The sequence below is a fragment of the Dipodomys merriami genome, unplaced genomic scaffold, assembly GCF_024711535.1.
Source record: "Dipodomys merriami isolate MVZ:Mamm:240054 unplaced genomic scaffold, mDipMer1.0.p SCAF_679, whole genome shotgun sequence".
Classification (NCBI taxonomy): domain Eukaryota; kingdom Metazoa; phylum Chordata; class Mammalia; order Rodentia; family Heteromyidae; genus Dipodomys; species Dipodomys merriami.
In genome coordinates, this window is record NW_027206267.1 from 7,067 (window position 1) to 16,401 (window position 9,335).

At 45.4% G+C, this 9,335-nt stretch overlaps 1 long non-coding RNA gene across 1 annotated transcript; it reads right to left on the reverse strand.

The window, feature by feature from the left end:
* Positions 1–2,174: 2,174 nt before the first annotated feature.
* Positions 2,175–8,812, reverse strand: LOC138815874 (uncharacterized). The gene is made up of 3 exons (XR_011368517.1): positions 8,763–8,812; positions 4,702–4,756; positions 2,175–2,293 (listed from the first exon to the last, which is right to left on the reverse strand). It is a non-coding gene; the product is annotated as an uncharacterized lncRNA (long non-coding RNA).
* Between the last annotated feature and the right edge of the window lie 523 nt (positions 8,813–9,335).

The window sequence follows — 9,335 nt, forward strand, 5'->3', positions numbered from 1 at the left end:
GATTCCAGGAAACCAAGAAGAGCCTCAGTTCATAACCAGCCATGGAGGAGGCAGCCGTAAGGAACTGAATACTGTTAGCAACTAGATCTTTCCCTAGAACCTCCAGTGAGCAAAACAGCCCTGCCAACACTTGGTTTCAGCTTGATGAGACTACCTGTAAGACTTCTGCTGCAATCGATACAGTAGTAAAGTGATACAGTTGTGTTGTTCAAGCTAAAGTCAGTAGTAATTAGCTACGGTGCCAACAGACCAGAGGACAGATTTTAGCACCAGGAACTGGATGCTGTAAAATGGAGAGTGGCTTTGAAATTGGGTAACAGGTAATGTCTGGGAATTCTGATGATGATGATGATGATGATGCCTAGAGCTCCTTGAGTGGACTATTGGTATAGAAATGTGGACTTTAAAGGTTCTATCCAGTTAGACACTTTTGCAATTCTAGCTATATCTATAATCTTAACTATTTAGGAAGCTGAGATCTAAGGATCTTTGTTTGAAACTAATGGGGAGGAAAGCCTAAGAGACTCTTGGCTCCAGTGAACCCTGCAAAAATCCTGGAAGTGGGGCTGGGAAGGTGGCACTTGCCTTGCATGCATGAGGCCCTGGGTTCGATTCCACAGCACCACATAAGCAAAAAGAAAAAAGCTGGAAGTGGTGCTGTGGCTCAAGTGGTAGAGCAGAGCGCTAGCCTTGAGCTGAAGAGCTGAGGGACAGTGCCCAGGCCCAGAGTTCAGGCCCCATGACTGGATCCCCCCCCCCAAAAAAAAAAAACACCTGGAAGTGAATTTGTGAAGGGGAAGGGAACAAACAAATCGTTTAAATAGGGATACAGGTGGATCCATTGCAACAATGAGACATACAAGTCATATGTCGAAAACGAACTTTACAACTTTGGTGGGTAGGGGAGGAGGGTTGGGTAGAGGGGTGAAGGGAGGATGGGATGGGAAGGGGAAACAAAGGAGGAGGCTACAATGCTTGATGAGAAATGTACTCATTATCTTGCCCATGTAATTGTAACCCCTCTGTACAGTATTTTCACAATTTAAAAATAAACAAACCTGGAATGGAGCTGTGGCTCAGGTAGTATAGTGCTAGCCTTGACCAAAAAAGCTAAGGGACAGGCCCTGAGTTGAAGCTCCAGGACTGGCACACACACACACACACACACACAATATTGCACATGCAGTTTCTACCTTTTTTTTGCATATAGCAAAACTCCCATTTTCCCCATGTAACTACAGCTCTGTTATTGTACTATTACAGCATATTGCACAAATATCTGTGATTGAACAAATGGTGAAATGGTAGACCTTTAGACACTCTCTCTCTCTCTCTCTCTCTCTCACACACACACACACACACACACACACACTCCTTATAGCTAATTAATTGCAAATAGCTAATTACAAATAGCTAATTAATTGCAGGCTCTAGATAAAAGGTGTGTGAGCCTCCATTATACCACTCTTTCCGCTTTCCTCCATGCTTACAATTTTTGTACGGTAAGATTTTAATTTAGAAGAAGAAAGAACGAAAGAAGGAAAGGGAAAAAGGAAGGGAAGAAAGGGAGACAGACAGCCAAAGAAAGAAAAATACTCTTGCACAGATCCCTTAAGCAAGAGGACCCGCGCGGCTGGGTGAGGCTCTCCACAGCGCACCCTGCCGGCGGCACGCGGAACTGCAGCGCCGGCTCTCAGCTGTGCGTAGTCCTGACCAGGACCGTGACCTTGACCGTGACCTTGGCTTTCTCTCAAGAAGCCCAGGCCCAAGGGCAGGGAGAGCACAGTTCTGGGCTTTCGCACGGCCTCCCTGGAAAAGAGCCTCGGAGTACCCGGCTGCCAGGCGCGCAGCATCAAAGCGGCAGGCGCCGGGAGAAGAAAAGGGCCAGTGTGCGTTCGTGCAACTCCAAAGCTCTTCTTCAGGCCCAGAGACGCTCGGGGAGGGGCAGTGGGCGCTGAGGCTGCGCCCGAACAGTGTGGGCAGTCAGGCCACAGGTCCCCTGCTAGGACAAAAGGGCCTCAGTGCTGCCGAGAAGCAGGCCCCAGGGCCTGGGAGAAGCATAAAGAAAAGCTGTGTCTCTCCAGCTCTCAAGTTCACCTTTGTCTTTAGAATGCAAGTCAAAGGAAGGTTACAGAGGAGCCTGAAGGCTCTCCTTCCTCCTCAGGGGTCTGGTGGATAAGAAGAGCCAAGTTCTTTCCCCAAGATGCTGGGAATTCAGATAAAAATAGAAATATGCTTGCCTGCTAGCTGAGAGTCATTTAAGTCCAATGGTACACCCTCTGGCCAAGCCTTCCTGGAGGAAGAGAAGCAGGTAGAAATGGTTGGAAGGCCTCCCTTCACCCCTCCAAAACACACACACACACACACACACACACACACACACACACACACACACACACACACACACACACACACACACACACACACACACACACACACACACACACACACACACACACACACACACACACACACACACACACACACCCTAATACCTGCACTAACATGCAGAATCACACATCTGAGTTTCATTCAAGCTTTGCCATTTCTTGTGTATGTCTTTGGACAGCTTTTTAACTTCCTTCAACCAATTGTCTGCTTTCCAAAACAGGTGTGTGATATCTGCCTTATTAAATGGGAAAGAAGAATGAAAAATGCCTAGCCCCACGAGTAAGCTTTCAAATACTTGTTCATGATTTCACAAACTGGATTATTCCTAATATTGTTCAAATGGGTTTGAGGTCTAAGAGTACTACAACATATTTATGAACATATTATGAACATATATGAACATATAATGAATAGTTTTTAAATTTTACTTTGTCTAATTCTGAGTTCTTTCAAAACTTTTTTCTCTTTATTGGTAAGGGGGCTTGCATTCAGGGCCAGAGTGCTGTCCCTTAGCTTTTTTGCTCAAAGCTAGTGCTCTACCACTTGAGCCAAAGCTCTACTTCAGGCTTTTTGGTCGTTAATTGAAGATAAGAGTCTCACCGACTTTCCTACCTAGGCTGGCTTCAAACCAACATCCTTAGATCTCAGCCTCCTGAGTAGTTAAGATTATAGGCAGGAGACTCTGACATCTGGCAGTCCTTTTCATCTTTTACAAGGACGTATTCAAGCATTAATTTACAAAATAAATAAAAGAACCAAGTGAAGGAAAGACACCAGAAGGAAGAAAGCAGCAGTGACTAGAATATAAAGTATTTGACAGAAGGACAAATAAACTGGCTAGTAGACTGCCAGTTTAATTCTGAGCTTGAAAGCCAACCTTACAAAGAGGGGAACACAATCATTTTTCACATTAAAAAAACTGACAGGGGCCAGGTGCCGGTGGCTCACACCTGTAATCCTAGCTACTCAGGAGGCTGAGATCTGAGGATCACGGTTCAAAGCCAGCTCGGGCAGCAAAGTCCGTGAGACTCTTTTTTTTTTTTTTTTTTTTGTCGGTCGTGGGGCTTGAACTCTGGGCCTGGGCGCTGTCCCTCAGCTCTTCAGCTCAAAGCGAGCGCTCTACCACTTGAGCTACAGCGCCACTTCCGGTTTTCTGGTGGTTTATTGGAGATAGGAGTCTCACGGTCTCTCCTGCCCGGGCTGGCTTTGAACCGCGATCCTCAGATCTCAGCCTCCTGAGTAGCTAGGATTACAGGCGTGAGCCACCAGCGCCCGGCGTCCGTGAGACTCTTATCTCCAATTAACCACTAGAAAACTGGAAGTGGCACTGTGGCTCAAGAAGTAGAGAGCTAGCCTTGAGCTGAAGAGCTGAGGGACAGCGCCCAGGCCTAGAGTTCAAGCCCCACGACCAACTGGAAACAAAACAAAACAAAACAAAAAACTGACAACAGCCTGAATGAAAAAAGGCACCTAAGTTAGTCATGAGTGAAAAATTTGAGCCAAGAAAGGAACTGACAAAGAGATAAGGGGATTTAAAAAGTAAACAGCTTTTCAGGATTGTTTCATATTTGGAAAAGTCTTTTTTGGGGGGAAGTGTGTGTGTGTGTGTGTGTGTGTGTGTGTGCACGGGCCAGTATTGGGACTTGAACTTAGGACCTAGCCATTGTCCCTTGAGCTTTTTTTTCTTTTTTCTTCTTTTTTGTTTTGTTTTGTTTTTTGTTTTTTTTTGTTTGTTTTGGTTGGTAGTGGGCCTGGGCGCTGTCTCTGCACTCTTCAGCTCAAGGTGGGTGCTCTACTGCTTGAACCACAGCACCACTTCTGGTTTTCTAGTGGGTTATTGGAGATAAGAGTCTCACGGACTTTCCTGCCCAGGCTGGCTTTGAACTGTGATTCTCAGATCTCAGCCCTTGAGCTTTTTTGCTCAAGGATGGTACTTAAAACAGTCGAGCCACTGCTCCACTTGTGGCTTTTTGCTAGTTAATTGGAGATCAGGAGTCTCATAGACTTTCCAGCCCAGGCTGGCTTTGAATCCTGATCCTCAGCTGTCAGTCTCCTGAGTAGCTAGGATTGTGTGGCATGAGCCACCAGTGTACTGCAATGTATTTGGAAAGTTTTTCTTCACATCAACATTGCCCTTCCTCTAACAGCATCATGAGTCAAACCAAACTGCTTTTCATTGCTGTTCTGTAAGGCGACGTGACACCCAGGTGCAGCTCACGCTGGGCCTTTCCCATCCGCTCACCTAAATACTGCCTGCACCACCACCATGGCATGCCTCTCAGGCTTGTCTGTACAACCACCCAATCTTACCTCATGATTGCTTCATTTACTCTCCAACGCTCTGTGACTTCATGAATGCCCATCACTAGAAGATGAAGGAAACATGTGTCTATATCCGAACACTTGCTCCATGGACAATAAAAAAATAACAACGACTTCAAAGTAGCACTGTGGCTCAAAGTGGTAGAGTGCTGTCCTTCCTTGAGCACAAAAGCTCAGGGACAGTGCCCAGGCCTTGAGTTTAAGCCCCACGCCCCTCCAAACAACAACAACAACTCCAAACAAAAAACAAAACAAAAACTCTTGGGGCAACTGGATGGAGACATAAAGATTTAAAGAACTTGATTGCCGGGCTGGGAAGTTGACTCAGTGGTAGAGTGCTTGTCTCGCATAAACGAGGCTCTGGGTTCAATTCCTTAGCACCACATAAGCAGAAAAAAGCCTGAAGTGGTGCTGTGGGTCAAGTGATAGAGCGCTAGCCTTGAGCTGAAGTGCTGAGGGACAGTGCCCAGGCCCAGAGTTCAGCCCCCATGACCGACAACAAACAAAATTGATTGCCACATATATGACACTATCTAATAGGCCATTAAATAAAGGCTGATAAGAACCGAAGGACCCAAGGTGCCTAAGTCCTGAAGTCACTGAAGCAGCGACAGACACATCTTGTTTTATTGATTCACTTGCTTGTGATTTGCCCAAATTTAAAGTTTGTACAAATCGAAAGACTTGCACTGAGCAAGTCTACTGATACCATCTTCACAACAGCACACACTCATTTGGTGTACCTTGTATTTCAATCTTGTTCATTTCATTACTTGTGTTAGAGAACTGCGTGAAAAGCAATTTGGTTTGACTCAGGGTGCTATTAGAGGAAGAGCAGTGTTAATGTGAAAAACTTTCCAAATATATTGCAGGACATGGGTGGTTCATGCCTGTAATCCTACCTACTCAGGAGACTGATATCTGAGGATCAGGGTTCAAAGCCAGCCTGGGCAGAAAAGTATGAGACTCATTATTGCCAATTAACTAGCAAAAACCACAAGTGGAGCAGTAGCTCAACTGGTAAAGTACCTTACATGAAGCCCCGAGTTTAGATCTTCTCAGTGGATAAATTTTCTTTTCTTAATGCATTTTTTTCTTTTTTTCTAAATGTCTGAAGTAGCTTCATTGTTGTGAATGGCTTTGCTCAGATTTCATGGAAATTGCTAGCCATTTAGGTAAATTGCTACAAAAATCATACAGATATAAAAAATTGTTCTCAGACACTGGCACTGAGAGTTAGCTTAGTATTTCCATGGACTGGGGATTGATTAGGGCCACTGTAACTGGCAGGGGTGAGGTTGGCCCCATATGCAGGTGTAGAGCTTTTGTGAGAATAGTTGTCTGTTTAGAGGTTTGCTACCATGAAAAGCCAGGTAAAGAAGTATCCAAAGGACTAAAAGACTTGGGTAGACCTGAGGCATCAGGGTCAAGCTTATTCAATTTCTATTCTGCACAAGGGATGCTGTCACTTTAAATACTGTGCCCTTGTTGCTAAGGAAACCAAGTTAAGTGGGTTGCAGACACAATTTCCCATCTTTCTGTGATGATGAAAGCACTTGCCCTAGCTAAGGAGCAGACGGAAGAATTATAGGCGGACCCCAGGTTTCTCTGCTGGACAGGAAGTTTAGACCAGCGAAGGTGAAGGGAGACAGCTTCTAGTTTGTGTAAAGGCAAAAATGTGTGGTTCTTTGCTATTGAAAAGACAGTAATTACTTGAATTTATGAAGGTGGGGGTGGAGCCTGGCTTTTATTTCTGCCTACCACTAATTTTCTTTGTCTATGTACTGAAAGTGAACTAGTGCAGACTTTGGGAAGCCACTAGGGAAACAGTTGTGTTCTTGCTACCCAAATGCATGATGATTCAGTATTTCCAGTATAAAAAGCTCTACACCAAAAAGCTGGGCTGGAAGCACTGCTCAAGTAGTAGAGCACCAGACAAACAAGCAAACTGAGCAAGCATGAGGACTTGCAGTACTGCCATAAATAAATAAACAGGTGTAGCCCCAATATTGGAGGGAAAAAAAGTAAAAATTGAATAGTTTATGCATGCTTCAGCAGCCCATATACCCAAATTAGAACTGTACAGAAAATAGCACGGCCCCTGAGCAAAGTGATGGAAAAATCTGTATTTTCCACCTTTGCTCTCATTTTTTTTCTTCTCATTCTTTTAAACCACAGATAACAAATGAAATTAACTATTTAAATTTCATGGGTCAGGTACAGTGACTCAAGCCGTCATCCCAGCTACTATGGAGGTGGACAGGGAGGCCAGCCTAAGTAAAAAAGAAATAGGGAGAAAAAATAAAGAAAAAGAGAGACCCCCTACACCTCAGCAAATACGATGGATCTGATGTTAATGCAAATCTGCAATTCAGTCTATGATGGAGGCATATACAGGAGGATCATGGTCCAAGGCTGGCCAGGGCAAAATGGAGACTTTACAGGAAAAACTAAAAGCAAAGAGCTGGAGACATAGCTGAAGTGAAAGGGTACCTGCTAAACAAGTACCAGGCCCTGGCTCAACCCCTACCACCATTAAGACTTTTTTTTTTAATTTATTTTTTGGTTGTGGGGCTTGAACTCAGTGCCTGGGCCCTGTACCCAAGCTTTTCTGCTCAAGGCTAGTGCTCTACCACTTGAGTCACAGCGCCACTTCCATTTTTCTGGTGGCTCATTGGAGGTAAGAGTCTCACAGACTTTCCTGCCTGGTGCTGGCTTTGAACTGCAGCTCTCAGATCACAGCCTCCTGAGTAACTGGGATTACACACGGGAGCCAGCAGTGCTGGGCAAGAATTTTTTTTTTTTTTTTTTACAGTAAATTCATTGTCCTCAAGTTGAGGGTTTACAAAAGGATATTATCAAAGGAAAATAACACTGACCTGGAGAAGGTGCTCACCTAACTAGGTGCCACCTTATTGATGTCACCTTCCCTTGGCAGACACAGGCTTGACCGACACTACCTCAAATCCAAGCCCCATCCTGGAGCACCTGTGGTCAGAACCTGTTCCTTTGGGGTAACTCAAGGCCATGTCTGTGGCTGGTCCTTCTGAGATGAAGCTTTCCTTCCTTCCACAGAAACCTACACTACTGCAGAGCTGGGGGCCTAGCTCAGTGCTGGCATGCCTACCTAGCAGGTTCAGGATCCCAAGCTCAAGCCCTAGTACTGCCAGACAACAAAGTATTACACTAACCTCTAAAAGCATAAGGCATAGCTCACCAAACCACAATTCCATTCTGTTTGGCTCCTGTACAGTTGTCCAAGAGCTCCACACTCGACTGAAAGCTCCAAAGCTCGTACACTTCATGCTTGCTTGTGCCAAACCTCTGCTTCCAGGCTAAAGCCACCCAATGACCTACTAACCATTTCTGCTACAGAAAACAACTCCTTTTGCTTTGCCTGGGGCTGGCAAATGCAGTCAATATGGCAAAATGGAGAGGAATACAGGAACCCAGCAACATCTCCCAACCCCAACTTTGCGCTGTGGGAGTTGTAACTTGCCCATGCTTTGGCTCTGCAATCCATCCAGACACTTGTGTTCCTTACACAGTAAACCAACTATCATACTTCGTGTCAGCAACGTAGGAAGGTTAAGACAGAAACATTGATGGAACTGCTGAAAATGTTGAGGTATGTCCTATGTAACAACTCAAAATTTCTTTCCTGAAATACTGCATGCAGTTAGGGCTTTAAGTTTCCCAGGCAGGCACTCTAAAAAGTAGATAAGCCACACCCTCTGTCATTTTGCTTTTGGTTTTCTCAAGTAGGGTCTCATGTTTTTGCTCTGTTGGGCCTTTGGATTCTCTGTGCTCAAGGCCTGAACTCTACCGCTTGAGTCACAGCACCACTCCTGGCCTTTTCTGTTTATGTGGTACTGAGGAATCAAACTCAGGGCTTCATGCATGCTAGGCAAGCACTCTACCACTAAGCCACATTCCCAGTCCAAAAGGTTTTGTTTTGCTTTTGCCAGTCCTGGGGCTTGAATTGAGGACCTGGTCACTGTCCTTGAGCATCTCTGTGCTCAAGGCCTGAGGCCTTTGGATTTTCTTACCTCCACCTTTGAGCAGCTGGGATCATAGGTCTGTGCTCTCACAAAAGGAGTCCAAATACCGTTTAATGGTCTTGCAAAAATGAAATGGTATCTGTGAGCATGGTTCAGAGCAGAGATGGAGACTAAGCACCCTTTATGACAAGGCCTTGAGTTTAAGGTACTTCCTTCTACTCATACTTAGACGTTACTACTATGTAGTAGGTTTTCAGGTGCTATGCACACCCTCTTCTGGCCAGCTAGAGAAATTACTACTGGAAAAGAAAGGCAGGCAGCAGTGGTGCAAATACTCAGTCTGGGACTACGATAGGGAGAGAGCAATCAGGCAAAGCTGACAGGAGCAGTCCTGAAGGCAGTCCATTCACCCCTCAAGTTCTACGCAGCAGCAGACACCTGGAGATGACAGACGTATGTTGAGTTTGTACCCAGGACCCCCACCACCACCACCCTCGCCCCAATCCCTGGTTAAAAGCATGGGTGTGTAATGGGACTAAGTATGAATCCCAGGTCTGCCACTTACCAGCTGTGGGTTCTTGAACAAGCTAGGTGACGTGTCCACAAGTTTTCTCACCTGTA